This window comes from Mustelus asterias, chromosome 2, assembly GCF_964213995.1.
Source record: "Mustelus asterias chromosome 2, sMusAst1.hap1.1, whole genome shotgun sequence".
Lineage (NCBI taxonomy): Eukaryota > Metazoa > Chordata > Chondrichthyes > Carcharhiniformes > Triakidae > Mustelus > Mustelus asterias.
In genome coordinates this window covers 10,355,874-10,373,306 of record NC_135802.1, presented here as the reverse complement: position 1 = coordinate 10,373,306, position 17,433 = coordinate 10,355,874, and the positions used below count along the sequence as shown (strand labels likewise).

The 17,433-nt window shown below is 49.2% G+C and overlaps 1 protein-coding gene across 1 annotated transcript in view; it reads right to left on the bottom strand.

Moving 5' to 3' along the window:
- dlec1 (DLEC1 cilia and flagella associated protein) overlaps window positions 1-512 on the bottom strand; it is a 160,522-nt gene extending 160,010 nt beyond the window's left edge. Inside the window, exon 1 of the mRNA XM_078231113.1 lies at window positions 410-512. The gene's annotated coding sequence lies outside the window, so the exon portion shown is untranslated. The remainder of the gene's footprint in view (window positions 1-409) is intronic.
- Window positions 513-17,433: the final 16,921 nt, after the last annotated feature.

Here is a 17,433-nt window from a genome sequence, read left to right as displayed (position 1 = left end):
CAGTCATCCAAGACAGGAATTGAACCTGGGTACCTGGCGCTATGAAGCAGCAGTGCTAACCACTGAGCCACCGTGCCACCCACATCTAATTTTATAATTATCTATTTAATCATTTTTGACTTTGAACTCTGCGTCTTTACAACTGCTGCTACACAGTGCACGATGCTGGAGGTGGATAGAGCATATTGGATCCACACAGTGATGGCCATTCTCTACAACACCAACTGGTTAGGTGCATTGGCCGTGCTAAATTCTCCCTCAGTGTACCCGAACAGGCACCGGAGTGTGGCGACTCGGGGATTTTCACAGTAACTTCATTGCAGTGTTAATGTAAGCCTTCTTGACAATAATAAATAAACTTTAAAACTGTTAACGTATAAAGAGATGATAAGTGATGTCCAATACACACAGTTTACAGAGTGAGAGGCCTGGCTCTCTCTCAGGCCGCCACCTCCAGGGACAACACCTCACTCCAACTGCCCGCCGCCATCTTGTCTGTTTGACAGCGGTTGCCGCAGCAACCAGTCCCTAGCGACGGGACGGCCAATCAGCATGAGGGACTGGAGGACGCCGCCGTCTCATTGGATCACCGAATGGCCAATGAGAGAGCGTAGGGAAGACCGCCTTTGCCATTGCATGCCACTTCACCCCGTCCTGACCAATGGGAAGGACGGGGCCGAAGACGCCGTCTTGTCATTGGATGTCCAGCCGCCCTGACGGAGTTCTGAGCAATGGGAATGAGGACGCGTCGGAATTCGTCTTCGCATTGGATGAAGTGGGGAGACGGCCCTGCCCAATGGGAATGAGGGAGTGTCGGATTCCGTCCTCTCATTGGATGTCGGGGCGCAAGCGCAGTGTGGACCAATGAAAGCAGAGCAATGTGAAGGAGGAGGCCGCCATCTTGGGAAAGGAGAGCCGGCATTGAGGAGCCGGGGGGAGGGGCCGGGGAAGGAGGGGGGCCGGGGAAGGAGGGGGAGGGGCCGGAGGGGGAGGGGGAGGGGCCGGAGGGGGAGGGGGGAGGGGCTGGGGAGGGAGGGGGAGGGGCTGGGGAGGGAGGGGGAGGGGCTGGGGAGGGAGGGGGAGGGGCTGGGGAGGGAGGGGGAGGGGCTAGGGAGGGAGGGGGGAGGGGCTGGGAGGGAGGGGGGAGGGGCTGGGAGGGAGGGGGGAGGGGCTGGGAGGGTGGGGCTGGGGGAGGGAGGGAGGGGGAGGGGGCAGGGGAGGGGGCAGGGGATGGGGTGGGGGGAGGGGCCGGTGGAGGGGGGAGTGGCCGGCCGGGATTGAGGGGCCGGGGAGGGGGTGGGGGAGGGGGTGGGTGTCAGGCCAGGAATGAGGGGCCGGGAGGGGGTGTGGGGAGGGGCCGGGGAGGGAGGGGGGAGGGGCTAGGAGGGTGGGGGGAGGGGCTGGGAGGGTGGGGGGCTGGGAGGGAGGGGCTGGGGGAGGGAGGGAGGGGGAGGGGGCAGGGGATGGGGTGGGGGGAGGGGCCGGTGGAGGTGGGAGTGACCGGCCGGGATTGAGGGGCCGGGGAGGGGGTGGGTGTCAGGCCAGGAATGAGGGGCCGGGAGGGGGTGTGGGGAGGGGCCGGGGAGGGAGGGGGGAGGGGCTGGGGAGGGGGGAAGGGGCCGGCCGGGATTGAGGAGCTGTGGTGGGGGCAGGGTGTGGGGGGAGGGGGTCGGGTGAGGGGCCGGGGAGGGCGTGGGGGAAGGGGTGGGGGTGGGGCCGGGGAGGGAGTGGGTGTCCGGCCGGGACTGAGGGGCCGGGAGGGGGTGGGGAAGGGGCCGGACACTTGGAGGTTATCACTGCAATTGCGACGAATGTTTATCCTGGGGAATCGAGCGGCGAGACTCCTGCTGTGAGGGTGTGAGTGAAACCGGAGTGATGGAGCCACCCTGGTGATTCCCCTCCACTGGTTAAAGGCAACGTCTGTCAGCACATTACACCCGCCGATCAAAAATAACAGCACTTGGATCTTAAACTACGTTATCCTCAGTAAGAAGTCTCACAACACCAGGTTAAAGTCCAACAGGTGTATCTGGAATCACGAGCTTTCGGAGCGCTGCTCCTTCATCAGGTGAGTGGGGAGTTGGGTTCACAAACACGGCAAATATAGACACAGACTCAATTACAGGATAATGGTTGGAATGGAAGCCTTTACAGGTAATCAAGTCTTTACAGGTGCAGACAGTGCGAGTGGAGAGAGGGATAATCACAGGTTAAAGAGGTGTGAATTGTCTCAAACTAGGACAGTTCTCAGGATTTGCCTTGGGGCAATTCACACCTCTTTAACCTGTGATTATCCCTCTCTCCACTCGCACTGTCTCTACCTGTAAAGACTTGATTACCTGTAAAAACTCGCATTCCAACCATTATCTTGGAATTGTGTCTTTGCCGTGTTTGTGAACCCGCCTCTCCACTCACCTGATGAAGGAGCAGCGCTCCGAAAGCCCGTGATTCCAGATACACCTGTTGGACTTTAACCTGGTGTTGTGAGACTTCTTACTGAGGATAACTTAGTTTAAGATCCCAGTGTTGGTATTTTTGATCGGTGGGTGTGCCCACCCCAGTCCAACACTGGCATCTCCACATCTAAGTTATTCTCATTCGCCTCTCTAAACAAAAACACCCCAGATCCAGTGTTGCCCTTTCTCTCAAGTTATTCCTCAGGAAGTCACGAGATTGACCGGTGTAAACAAAAACATAGAAAATTTACAGCAGAGGACAAAGCCTGTGAAGTTCAGCCCATCTTGTCTGTACCAACTGAAGGCCGCCAATACAGCTCCACTTGCCAGCTAGTTAAAAGCAGATTACTTCAGATGCTGGAATCTGAAACTCAAAGAGAAAATGCTGGAAAATCTCAGCAGGCCTGGCAGCATCTGTGAGAGAAAAGAGCTGATGTTTCGAGTCCAGGTGACCCTTTGTCAAAGCGTTTCCAGCATTTTCTCTTATGGTTCCACTTTCCAGCTCTTGGTTTGTTGCTCTAAGGCCATGGCACTCCCAAGTGCATATCTAATATATTTGGGGCGACCTCACTGGCTCACCACACCAGTCAATCGGCATGACGAGCTGGTAAGATCGGGTGAGAGGCATAAAATCGCACTTGTGCCTGGTTTCTCACCTCTGGCGATGTTACCGGCCACGTTGTACTGGCAAAACCAGTACCCGGGAAGGGTGCAAGGCTGATTTAAGTATTCAGTGAGTCATAGAGAGTGACAGCATACTTGTCCATGCCATAGTAGTTCACTGAGATGTTATTAGTGAGTCCTGGATGCAATTGTACACAGTGCACTGGAAGACCGGGTGCCTGCGCAATGGTGCCCCTAGACTGCAGCGGCCGGTTTCCTGCCTTGAATAAGCTTGACCCACTCCCCCTTCTGGCAAGAATCACACTTTGCCTCTTTTTTTTCTAAGTGCCGTACGATTACATAATCGAAGTGGGAGCTTGCCCAAAAAATGGGCGTGATTTTCCCCCGTTTCCACACTCATTTGGCACTTATAAATTTTTTGGTAAAATTTGCCCCATTATATTTAACAATTATGAAGGTTCCTGCCTATCCAAGTGGTGGATTTGACACATTATCCTCTTGGCAAACAGGTTTCTCCTCAACTCCCTTCTAAATCTATGGCTCCCAGTTATTGGCCCCTCTAGTAAGGGCAAAAGGTCTTTCTTGTCAATAACTAGCCCCCTCATAACTTTGAGCACTTCAATTTAATACCATCTCAGTTTCCAGCCATGGACATCGATTGAGGGATAAATATTGGCCAGATAACTCCGTAAAACTAACCTACTGTTCTTCAAAATAGTACCACTGGGTTTGGATCTTCTACATCCATCTGAGTGGGGCCTGTCATCCAAAACAAGGGAACACCAGGACATGGAAGTTCCCCTCCAAGTCACTCACTGTCCTGAATTGGAAATATATAACTGTTCCTTCACTGGGTCAAAACCCTGAAACTCTCTGCCTAACAGCACTGTGGGTGTACCTACACCACATGCACTGCAATGCTTCAAGATGGCAGCTCACCACCACCTTCTCAAGGGCCAATTATGGATGGGCAATAAACGCTGGCCTAGCCAGCGACGCCCACATCCCTGGCTGAATAAAAAAAGTGCCCCACCCAGAGTACATTCTGCACCCTTCCCAGTGCTTCTTTGATTGTTGTCCAACATGGAGGAGTACTGATGCATCAGCTGAGGACCGGGGGAATTCTGGAACTTTCTCCTGCAAAAAGTTGTTAAAAATTCCAAACTGAGAGTGATTAATGGAGCTAAGAGACAAATCAGCCATTATTGCATAAAATGGAGGGACCGGCTTGAAGGCTGAAAGGCCCAGTCCTGTCATAGGTTCCTAAACCATCAAAGAACAAAGAAAATTACAGCACAGGAACAGGCCCTTTGGCCCTCCAAGCCTGCACCGACCATGCTGCCCGACTGAACTAAAACCCCCTACCCTTCCTTCACTGGGTCAAAACCCTGAAACTCCCTGCCTAACAGCACTGTGGGTGTACCTACACCACATGCACTGCAATGCTTCAAGATGGCAGCTCACCACCACCTTCTCAAGGGCCAATTATGGATGGGCAATAAACGCTGGCCGAGCCAGCGACGCCCACATCCCTGGCTGAATAAAAAAAGTGCCCCACCCAGAGTACATTCTGCACCCTTCCCAGTGCTTCTTTGATTGTAGTTCATGTATTTGTCAAGACGCCCCTTAAAAGCCACTACCGTATCCGCTTCCACTACCTCCCCTGGCAACGGGTTCCAGGCACCCACCGCTCTCTGTGTAAAACAACTTGCCTTGTACATCTCCTTTAAACCTTGCCCCTCGCACCTTAAACCTTTGCCCCCCATTAGGATGAATAAACAAGAATGTGGGAAGGAACTTGGAGAAGATGACTAACAGAGAATAGAAATGGGTGTAAAATGGTGCAACAAAGCTCCAGAATGGCCGCTGCAAAACTCAAACTGCTTTGTTTATTTTCCCATGACACATACAGTAAAATATCCACACCAAACAGCGATTAACTGATTGCCTAAACCAATCAAATACTTATCTCATTACAGGATACCCCACACCTTCCCTTAAAATCAACACAAATTATCAGCCTTCTTTATTAGAACATGATAAACCCACTCACTTTACCTTCAGTAAGTGTTGGGTTTTATTCCTAATCTTTTATTCTAATACTGCCCCGGGGGTTGGGTGGCACAGTCGGTTAGCCCAATATTCTCTTCCACTCTTAGATGCATGTTCGTGTCTAGCCCACATTAATTGTACCAACGTATCCTGTTGTCAGTATTTTAAGGTGGGGGGTAGCATGGTTGGGCAATGGTTAGCACTGCTGCCTCACAGCTTCAGGGACAAAGAACAAAGAATATTACAGCACAGGAAGAGGTTCTCCAGCCCTCCAACCCTGCACCGACCAGGCTGCCCGTCTGAACTAAAACCCCCTATCATTCGGGGGGCCAAATCATAGAGATTCATAGAAACCCTACAGTGCAGAAGGAGGCCATTCGGCCCATCGAGTCTACACCGACCCACAATCCCACCCAGGCCCTACCCAGGCCCTACCCCCACTAATCCCTCTATTCCCACCCTATTCATGTATTTGTCCAGACGCCCCTTAAAAGTCACTATTGTATCTGCTTCCACTACCTCCCCCGGCAGCGAGTTCCAGGCACCCACCACCCTCTGTGTAAAAAAACTTGCCCCATACATCTCCTTTAAACCTTGCCCCTCGCACCTTAAACCTCTGCCCCCTAGTAATTGACTCTTCCACCCTGGGAAAAAGCTGCTGACTATCCACTCTGTCCATGCCCCTCATAATCTTGTAGACTTCTATCAGGTCGCCCCTCAACCTCCGTCGTTCCAGTGAGAACAAACCAAGTTTCTCCAACCTCTCCTCATAGCTAATGCCCTCCAGACCAGGCAACATCCTGGTAAATCTTTTCTGTACCCTCTCCAAAGCCTCCACGTCCTTTTGGTAGTGTGGCGACCAGAACTGAACACTATATTCGATTCTGTGCTCGATTCTGACCTTGGGTGACTGTGTGGAGTTTGCACGTTCTCCCTGTGTCTGTATGTTTTCACCGGGTGCTCTGGTTTCCTCCCACAGTCCAAAGATATGCAGGTTAAGTAAATTGGCCATGCTAAATTGCCCCTCAGACTGTGTATATGTGTGGGTGTGTGTATGTGTGTGTGTGTATGTGTGTGTATATGTGTGGGTGTGTGTATGTGTGTGTGTATGTGTGTGTACATGTGTGGGTGTGTGTATGTGTGTGTGTATGTGTGTGTACATGTGTGGGTGTGTGTATGTGTGTGTGTGGGTGTGTGTATGTGTCTGTGTATGTGTGTGTATATGTGTGGGTGTGTGTATGTGTCTGTGTATGTGTGTGTATATGTGTGTGTGTGTGTATATGTGGGTGTGTGTATGTGTGTGTGTATGTGTGTGTATATGTGTGGGTGTGTGTATGTATGTGTGTGGGTGTGTGTATGTGTGTGTGTATGTGTGTGTATATGTGTGGGTGTGTGTATGTGTGTGTGTGGGTGTGTGTATGTGTGGGTGTGTGTGTGTGTATATGTGTGGGTGTGTGTATGTGTGTGTGTGGGTGTGTGTATGTGTGTGTGTGGGTGTGTGTATGTGTAGGTGTGTGTGTGTGTGGGTGTGTGTCTGTGTATGTGCGTGTATATGTGTGGGTGTGTGTATGTGTCTGTGTATGTGTGTGTATATGTGTGTGTGTGTGTATGTGTGGGTGTGTGTGTGTGTATGTGTGTGGGTGTGTGTATGTGTCTGTGTATGTGTGTGTATATGTGTGGGTGTGTGTATGTGTCTGTGTATGTGTGTGTATATGTGTGGGTGTGTGTGGGTGTGTGTATGTGTCTGTGTATGTGTGTGTATATGTGTGGGTGTGTGTATGTGTGTGTGTGGGTGTGTGTATGTGTGGGTGTGTGTGTGTGTGGGTGTGTGTCTGTGTATGTGCGTGTATATGTGTGGGTGTGTGTATGTGTGTGTGTGGGTGTGTGTATGTGTGTGTATGTGTGTGTGTGGGTGTGTGTATGTGTCTGTGTATGTGTGTGTGTGGGTGTGTGTGTGTGTATATGTGTGGGTGTGTGTATGTGTCTGTGTATGTGTGTGTATGTGTGTGGGTGTGTGTATGTGTCTGTGTATGTGTGTGTATATGTGTGTGTTATTGTGGCGAAACGTTGTGCTGAAACCTTCTGAGTGTCACCGATATGGGTGATTTGTTTAGTGTGTTTCCCCTAAAGAAGTTACACGTAACAGGTAAGTTGCTACAATACAGCTTTAATTTAAATATATTTTCCTTAAGCTATTTTTTTGGAAATCTGATCAGCTGCTGTCTTTTGAAAGGGTTAGTTGTTCGCTGCAGGTTGTAATTACTTTTCTGGGGAAGAAATTTGAGATGGTCATCATGGCCAGTGGGTGAACAGAGGCAAAACATGTGAAAGCCCTCCATATTTCTGCCAGGATTTGGCGACAACCCTGAAATAAGTTTCATAACCTCACCTGGAGTGCAACCCAGGGTAAGCGACTGGCCCGCATGGGGTACCCAGGCGAGCACTCAGATCCTGCGCGGATCAGCTGGCGGGGGTATTCACAGACATCTTCACCCTCTCTTTACAACAATCTGAGGTCCCTACCTGCTTCAAGAAGACGACCATCATCCCGGTACCAAGGAAAAGCCAAGCAGCGTGCCTTAATGTCTATCGTCCGGTGGCTCTGACATCCATCGTTATGAAGCGTGAATAATAAATCAAATCAAAATCAAAAGTTTGAGGATTACAAAGGATGTCTTATTTTGATTTGATTTATTCTTGTCACATGTATACAGTGAAAAGTATTATTTCCTGCGTACTTTACAGGCAAAGCATACCATTCATAGAGAAGGAAAAGAGAGAGCGCAGAATGCAGTGTTACAGTCAGGTAGAGTGTAGAGAAAGATCAACGTAGCGCAAGGTAGGTCCATTCAAAAGTCTGACGGCAGCAGGGAAGAAGCTGTTCTTGAGTCGGTTGGTACCTGCCCTCAGACTTTTATATCTTTTTCCCGACGGAAGAAGGTGGAAGAGAGAATGTCCGGGGTGCGTGGGGTCCTTAATTATGCTGGCTGTTTTTCCAAGACAGCGGGAAATGTAGACAGAGTCAATGGATGGGAGGCTGGTTTGTGTGATGGATTGGGCTTCATTCACAACCCTTTGTAGTTTCTTGCGGTCTTGGGCAGAGCAGGAGCCCATACCAAGCTGTGATACAACCAGAAAGAATGCTTTCTATGGTGCATCTGTAAAAGTTGGTGAGAGTCGTAGCTGACATGCCAAATTTCCTTAGTCTTCTGAGAAAGTAGAGGCGTTGGTGGGCTTTCTTAACTATAGTGTCGGCATGGGGAGACCAGGACAGGTTGATGGTGATCTGGACACCTAAAAACGTGAAGCTCTCGACCATTTCTACTTTGACCCCGTTGATGTAGACAGGGGCATGTCCTCCATTACACTTCCTGAAGTCGATGACTGTCTCCTTCATTTTGTTGACATTGAGAGAGAGATTATTGTCATCGCATTAGTTCACTAGATTCTCTATCTCTTTCCTGTACTCTGTCTCGTTTGAGATCCGACCCACTCTGGTGGTGTCATCAGCAAACTTGAAAATCAAGTTGGAAGGGAATTTGGCCGCACAGTCATAGTATAGGAGTATAGTAGGGGGTTGAGAACACAGCCTTGTGGGGCACTGGTGTTGAGGGTGATCGTGGAGGAGGTGTTGTTGCCTATCCTTACTGATTGTGGCCTGTGAGTTAGGAAGAAGGGCCTGTTTCCATGCTGTAAACCTCTTTGACTCTATGATTCTATAAGTTCAGGATGCAGTCGCAGAGGGAGGCGCCGAGGCCCAGGCCATGGAGTTTTGAGATGAGTTTCATGGGAATAATGGTGTTGAAGGCTGAGGTGTAGTCAATAAATAGGAGTCTGACATCGGTGTCCTTGTTATCTCGGTGTTCCAGGGTTGAGTGTAGGGCCAGGGAGATGGTGTCTGCTGTGGACCTGTTGCGGCAGTAGGTGAACTGTAGTGGACCTAGGCAATCTGGGAAACCAGAATTGATTCGTGCCATGACTAATCTTTCAAAGCACTTCATAATGATGGATGTTAGAGCCACTAGATGATAGTCATTGAGGCACGCTGCTTGGCTTTTCTTAGGTACCAGGATGATGGTCGTCTTCTTGAAGCAGATGGGGACCTCAGATTGTTGTAAAGGGAGGTTGAAGATGTCTGTGAATACCCCCGCCAGCTGATTCGCGCAGGATCTGAGTGCTCGTCCGGGTACCCCATCCGGGCCAGTCGCTTTCCGTGGGTTGACCTTCGAGAAAGCTGCTCTGACATCTGCAATGATGACCCCAGATACAGGTTCATCCAGGGCTTCCAGGGTGGAGGACATGCTCTCGCAGACCTCTTGTTCAAAACGGGCGTAGAATGCATTGAGCTCATCAGGGAGGGGTGCGTTGGAGCCGGCGATTTTACATGCCTTCATCTTGTAGCCTGTTATATCTTGCAGACTTTGCCACAGTCGGCAGGGGTCTGTGTGGCTCGCCTGGGACTCTAGCTTGGTCCGGTATTGTCTTTTGGCATCTTTGATGGATCTCCTTAGATCATATCTGGCTTTCTTATAGGTCAGGGTTGCAAGGTCTACAAAGACCATCAAGAACCCACCCTTTATCTCAGCACTATCACTCCCCTCGTTCCTTCCTCACTTGCCAAGGTTCTTCATAAGTCAGCAGGGAGCTTTATCATGACTTGTATCCTAAGCAGTTGCAATTGCCCTTGCTCTTGGCGACAGTTATACAATAAATGGCAGAGTCATCAGGAGTATAGAAACACAGAGGGACCTAGGTGTGCAAGTCCACAAATCCTTGAAGGTGGCAACACAGGTGGAGAAGGTGGTGAAGAAGGCATATGGTATGCTTGCCTTTATAGGATGGGGTATAGAGTGTGTTGATGAAGGTAGGGCAGTTGATGTCATATACATGGATTTTAGTAAGGCGTTTGATAAGGTCCCCCATGGTCGGCTTATGATGAAAGTGAGGAGGTGTGGGATAGAGGGAAAGTTGGCCGATTGGATAGGTAACTGGCTGTCTGACCGAATGACAGAGGGTGGTGGTCGATGGAAAATATTCGGATTGGAGGCAGGTTGCTAGCGGTGTGCCGCAGGGATCGGTGCTTGGTCCTCTGCTCTTTGTGATTTTTATTAATGACTTAGAGGAGGGGGCTGAAGGGTGGATCAGTAAATTTGCTGATGACACCAAGATTGGTGGAGTAGTGGATGAGGTGGAGGGCTGTTGTAGGCTGCAAAGAGACATAGATAGGATGCAAAGCTGGGCTGAAAAATGGCAAATGGAGTTTAACCCTGATAAATGTGAGGTGATTCATTTTGGTAGGACAAATTTAAATGTGGATTACAGGGTCAAAGGTAGGGTTCTGAAGACTGTGGAGGAACAGAGAGATCTTGGGGTCCATATCCACAGATCTCTAAAGGTTGCCAGTCAAGTGGATAGAGCTGTGAAGAAGGCCTATAGTGTGTTAGCTTTTATTAACAGGGGGTTGGAGTTTAAGAGCCCTGGGGTTATGCTGCAACTGTACAGGACCTTGGTGAGACCACATTTGGAATATTGTGTGCAGTTCTGGTCACCTCACTATAGGAAGGATGTGGAAGCGCTGGAAGGAGTGCAGAGGAGATTTACCAGGATGTTGCCTGGTTTGGAGGGTAGGTCATATGAGGAAAGGTTGAGGGAGCTAGGGCTGTTCTCTCTGGAGTGGAGGAGGCTGAGGGGAGACTTAATAGAGGTGTATAAAATGATGAAGGGGATAGATAGAGTGAACGTTCAAAGACTATTTCCTCGGGTGGATGGAGCTATTACAAGGGGGCATAACTATAGGGTTCGTGGTGGGAGATACAGGATGGATATCAGAGGTAGGTTCTTTACGCAGAGAGTGGTTGGGGTGTGGAATGGACTGCCTGCAGTGATAGTGGAGTCAGACACTTTAGAAACATTTAAGCGGTTATTGGATAGGCACATGGAGCACACCAGGATGATAGGGAGTGGGATAGCTTGATCTTGGTTTCAGATAAAGCTCGGCACAACATCGTGGGCCGAAGGGCCTGTTCTGTGCTGTACTGTTCTATGTTCTATAAAAGCTGGTGTCTGATGATGCAGCTGTATAGAACGCTGGTTAGGCCACATTTGGAGTACTGCGTCCAGTTCTGGTCGCTGCACTACCAGAAGGACGTGGAGGCTTTAGAGAGAGTGCAGAGAAGGTTTACCAGGATGTTGCCTGGTATGGAGGGTCTTAGCTATGAGGAGAGATTGGGTAGACTGGGGTTGTTCTCCTTGGAAAGACGGAGAATGAGGGGAGATCTAATAGAGGTATACAAGATTATGAAGGGTATAGATAGGGTGAACAGTGGGAAGCTTTTTCCCAGGTCGGAGGTGACGATCACGAGGGGTCACGGGCTCAAGCTGAGAGGGGCGAAGTATAACTCAGACATCAGAGGGACGTTTTTTACACAGAGGGGTGGTGGGGGCCTGGAATGCGCTGCCAAGTAAGGTGGTGGAGGCAGGCACGCTGACATCGTTTAAGACTTACCTGGATAGTCACATGAGCAGCCTGGGAATGGAGGGATACAAATGATTGGTCTAGTTGGACCAAGGAGCGGCACAGGCTTGGAGGGCCGAAGGGCCTGTTTCCTGTGCTGTACTGTTCTTTGTTCTTTGTTCTTTAGTTGTTGCTTCTTCTTTTTCATGCATACAGTACTAAACCGTCTGGTACATGTTATACACTCTCGTCTGGGTCAGTCTTTACTCTCTCCTACTCTTCCAGGCGAAGATGCTGGTATACAACAAGCAGGAGAGACCAACACAGCAGGGTGAGGTTCAGCTACTCTGCAAAACCTGACACCTCTGGAAGAGACTGCCATCCATTTGGTCAGAAGACAGAGTCAGCATTAGAGATGGCAAGGTTGTAAGCCAGGCACAGCGTGATGTATAGGAATCTTTCATTCCTGGTCTCTGTCTACTTAACTGCTTCAGGCACCTCACAATAGCGTCATTTTTCTGCTGATCAGTTACTGATCTTCCACAGAGTCTCTCAGCTTACCTATCCGACTCTGGCAACAGGCAAGCTATGTACCTTTAATCAGGCTGGGCTGAGAAATACATTTTGTTTCCAGACGTTGTATCCGATTTTCTCACTTAATATTTATTTTTTAAATTTCATTTTCTCCTCAGTCATTAATGGACGGCACGATGGCACTGAGATTAGCACTGTGCCTGGGTTCAATTCCCGGCTTGGGCCACTGTCTGTGTGGAGTTTGCACGTTCTCCCCGTGTCTGCGTGGGTTTCCTCCGGGTGCTCCGGTTTCCTCCCACAGTCCGAAAGACGTGCTGGTTAGGTGGATTGACCCGAATAGGCGCCGGACTGTGGCGACTGGGGGAACTTCACAGTAACTGCATTGCAGTGTTCATGTAAGCCTCACTTGTGACTAATAAATAAACTTTACTTTGTCCTCCTATTCTACATAAGCATTTTTGTCACCTGCTCCTTCGTCTTTTTGGTAGCTAAATACATAAAGGTATTCCTGAAGCCTCATTTAGATCGATAATTAATTAGAAGACTGAAAGGATAAGTCATCTCTGAAGAACAGAGAGAGTATATTATATAGGATTTATAAGGATGTATGACATAGCTTTCCAACTTCAGTTAGAACATGCACCTCTTTTTACATGTTTTTTTTATACACAAATTTTAGACAAATTTATGTGTTAACCAGCTTCTACATTTTCAGTCAAAAGACTAAGATCACTGAATCCAGTCGTGAAACAAATACTTGCAAAGCACTGACTTTGGATTTGATAACTGCAAGAAGTTTATTTATTAGTAAGCTTACAATAACTGTGTGGAGTTTGCACGTTCTCCTCGTGTCTGCGTGGGTTTCCTCCGGGTGCTCCGGTTTCCTCCCACAGTCCAAAGATGTGCGGGTTAGGTTGATTGGCCATGCTAAAATTGCCCCTTAGTGTCCTGAGATGCGTAGGTTAGAGGGATTAGTGGGTAAATATGTAGGGATAAGGGGGTAGGGCCCGGGTGGGATTGTAGCCGGTGCAGACTCGATGGGCCTAATGGCCTCTTTCTGCACTGTAGGGTTTCTATGATTCTATGAACACTGCACTGAAGTTACACTCCGGCGCCTGTTCGGGTACACTGAGAGAGAATTTAGCACGGCCAACGCACCTAACCAGCACGTCTTTCGGACTGTGGGAGGAAACCGGAGCATCTGGAGGAAACCCACGCAGACACGGGGAGAATGTGCAGACTCCGCACAGTGACCCAAGCCGGGAATCGAACTCGGGTCCCTGGTTCTGTGAGGCAGCGCTGCTAACCACTGAGCCACCGTGCCGCCCAATGCGGCAATTGTGGATTTGTTGACGACTGTCGCTAAGCAAGAGTTTCCTGATGCTCACACAATTAAATGCCATCAAATCAGAGAGGTTCAGGACCTTTAGCCCATTTTCCTACAGAAAAGGTTTCAAATACAAAGCACTTTTAATTGTTGCGTTTCAAAGAGTAGCTTATTCACGCAAGTTTATATAAAGCCAATGTGACAATAGTTGGCTGAAACGATAATGAGCTACTTTTGTTTAAATAGATTGTTGGATGGTAATTGTGACGCAGTGTTATCTCCTTCACCTCAGAGTTAAACAGTCATGGGTCAAGACCCAAACCAGAGACTTGAAGCACACAAGTTATGCTGTCAGCCATGTCAGGAGGTGCAGTCTTTTAGATGAGAATTACATTGAATTTACAGTACAGAAATAGGTCATTCATCCCAGCTGGACAGTGCCAATCTTTATGCTCCACACAGACCTCATGGCACCTTACTTTACCGAACCATGTTTGCTGTTGTTCTGTTCCTTCTCACTCACTCACTTGTCCAGCTTCCCTTCAAATGCTTCCTTGCTATTTGTCCCAGCTACTCCATGGCCTCCAGCAGGTATTTAGGCGACGGGGAGAGGGGATTCCCTCTGGTTTCCTGGCCTCCCCGGTCACACAGCAATTTTATGCTGGGCTGGGCAAGGCCGTGGATGGGGAGCCTGCCCTTGCCCCAGTTGTCTCCTACACAGCCTCTTGAACCTCCACGGGGCAAGGCCGGAAAGAATCCAAGTTTCAAAGTTAGATCTTGAGTGGAAGGCACCTCCATCAAAAGCCCCCTTCAGACTGGGGGCACCCTCCCCTTAAGGCTCAGTGACTTCCAGACCTCCATCCCCGCGTCCACACCCAGCTCCAGCAGTTCAGCTCAGGCAGGCTGGTGTAGTTCCTCCTCTGTCCACTGCATGGTCTCGCCTCGGGACATCCTTTCCTGCAGCGTATGAAGTAGACAACGTTAGCTGAGTCATAGAGGTATGTACAGTGTACCCGGTGGGTTGTGTTCTCATGTGTGATGGTGGTATCCATGTCGATGATCCGGCACATCTTGCAGAGGTTGCCGGTACATCGGGGAGGCCATGCAGACACTACAACAATGGGTGAACAGACACCGCGTGACAATCACCACGCAGGAATGTTCCCTTCCAGTTGGGGAACACTTCAGCAGTCAAGGGCATTCAGCCTCCAATCTTCAAGAAAGCGTTCTCCAAGGCAGCCTTCAAGACACACAACAATACAGAATCGCTGAGCAGAAACTGATAGTCAAGTTCTGCACTGTGGTAATATAATCAGGGCCGAGTTTTAAGGCTGATTAAATTGGATATCCTAAATTAAAGAATTGGGCATTTTAAAATCAAACACAGTCAAACCTCAGGCAGGCCAATTATACAAATACACAAACATGTCTGGGCCTGGCTCATCAAAGATCATTGCACTCTACTAAGACCCAGCAGGACATCATCGCACCCCAATGCACTGGCCTATTGTTAGCGGTCACAGGCTTTCGGCCTCTGATCTTCAGGTAAGCGTTCTCCAAGGCGGCCTTCACGATACACGACAGCGCAGAGTCGCTGAGCACAGACTGATAGCCAAGTTCCGCACACATGAGGACGGCCTCAACCGGGATCTTGGGTTCATGTCACACTATCTGTAACCCCCACGACTTGCCTGGGCTTGCAAAATCTCACTAACTGCCCTGGCTGGAGACAATACACATCTCTTTAACCTGCGCTTAACCCTCTCTCCACTCACATTGTCTGTACCTTTAAGACTTGATTACCTGTAAAGACTCGCATTCCAACCATTATTTTACAAATTGAGTTTGTGTCTTTATATGCCCTGTTTGTGAACAGAACTCCCTCTCACCTGATGAAGGGGCAGCGCTCTGAAAGCTTGTGGCTTGTGCTACCAAATAAACCTGTTGGACTTTAACCTGGTGTTGTGAGACTTCTTACTCTCATTGGAAGCCCAGATCGGGCCAGACTTTCTGTCACCGAGAGTTTCTGCAGTTACCTTATCTGGCAAGGTCACATTGTTAATGCTGATATGCCAACACACATTTTTTATTCATTCATGGGACATGTGCGTCGCTGGCTGGGCCAGCATTTATTGCCCATCCCTAGTTGCACTTGAACTGAGTGTCTTGCTCGGCCATTTCAGAGGATGGTTGAAAGTCAACCACATTGATCTGGGTCTGGAGTCACATGTAGACCAGACCGGGTAAGGACGGCAGATTTCCTTCCCTGAAGGGCATTAGTGAACCAGATGGGTTTTTCCAACAATCGACAACGGTTTCATGGTCATCAGTAGATTCTTAATTCCAGATATTTTTTATTGAATTCAAATTCCACCATCTGCCATGGAACCTGGGTCCCCAGAACATTAGCTGAGTTTGTGGATGAATAATCTAGCGATAATACCACTAGGCCATCGCCTCCGGTTTCCTCCCACAGTCCAAAGATGTGCGGGTTTAGGTTGATTGGCCATGCTAAAATTGCCCCTTAGTGTCCTGGGATGCGTAGATTAGAGGGATTAGTGGGTAGAATATGTAGGGATATGGGGGTAGGGCCTGGGTGGGATTGTGGTCGGTGCAGACTCGATGGGCCGAATGGCCTCTTTCTGTTCTGTAGGGTTTCTATGATTTCCCCTGATGGTCAAACCAAAATCTATCCAGGTGTGGGAATCTGTCCTTGTTACCACAGCAGACGTTCCTCAGTATGGAATGTTAGTGCAGCATCATCAGTGTAGAGCTACTCCATGATGAAGACTTGGCTTCCTGAAGACCAAACAGATTTCTTATCAGTTCTGGGATGGAACTAGACACCCTGCATAGATGACCAGAAGAAGCAAAGAGAAGAATATGCCAAAGAGTGTCAATGCCAGAACACAATCCTGTTTGACTCCAGTGCCAATCTCAAAGGGGTTCTGATGTTGTCCCGTCATTACTGACCTCACCCATCATGTGTGTCATGGTGAGGGGAGATCACACATTGCACAGCTTTGGCAGGCAGCCAATTTTCTTCAATAGCTTGAAGAGACTGCCTCAGCCCCACATACTCAGGTGCCTTGGTGAGATTAATGAAGGAAACAGATAGTGGTCTCCTATGTTCACAGCATTTCTCTTGCAGACTGAGAGGACCATGCCAATTGTAGATATTCCAGTTCTGAAACCACACTAGGATTTGGTGTAGATGTGAACAGATCAGAATAAAATTACCGATTAATCATAGATTCCCTACAGTGCAGAAGGAGGCCATTCGGCCCATCGAGTCTGCACCGACCACAATCCCACCCAGGTCCTATCCTCATAATCCCATGAATTTATCCCAGCTAGTCACTAAGGGGCAATTTAGCATGGCCAATCCACCTAATCTTTGGACTGTGGGAGGAAACCGGAGCACCCGGAGGAAACCCATGCAGACACGGGGAGAATGTGCAAACTCCACACAGACAGTGACCCGAGCCGGGAATCGAACCCGGGTCCCTGGCGCTGTGAGGCAGCAGTGTGAACGATTGTGCCACCGTGCCGCCCTGGTTGTTAGTCAACTCGTTGATGATCTCTTTAATTCGCACTATTGGGTTTTCTTTCCTGCTGTTTAACATGAGTTTAGCTGTGGAGGTTTGAAAAGAGGTTGGCTGGAGCATTGACTTCCAAAGTGGCGCTGCTGGCACCAAATCAGCCTCACACACTGATTGGCATCATGATCTTCTGCATACATTGAATCAATGTTAGCCTAAGTGCTTGCACTTGTCAGGATGACATGCGGTCAATACATGACAGATGTACATGAGTGCATTGGATGGTCCCTTGAGTGCCCAAACAACATCGACATCCCAAAAAACAGCCATCATGCCCAGTTAATTTGATTGCTTAGGTAGTGATAGTTGATGGGGGAAATGCTGGCCAGTCCCTGATGACAAAGCATCTTCATTTCGACTGGACTTGCAGTTTAACATCTCATT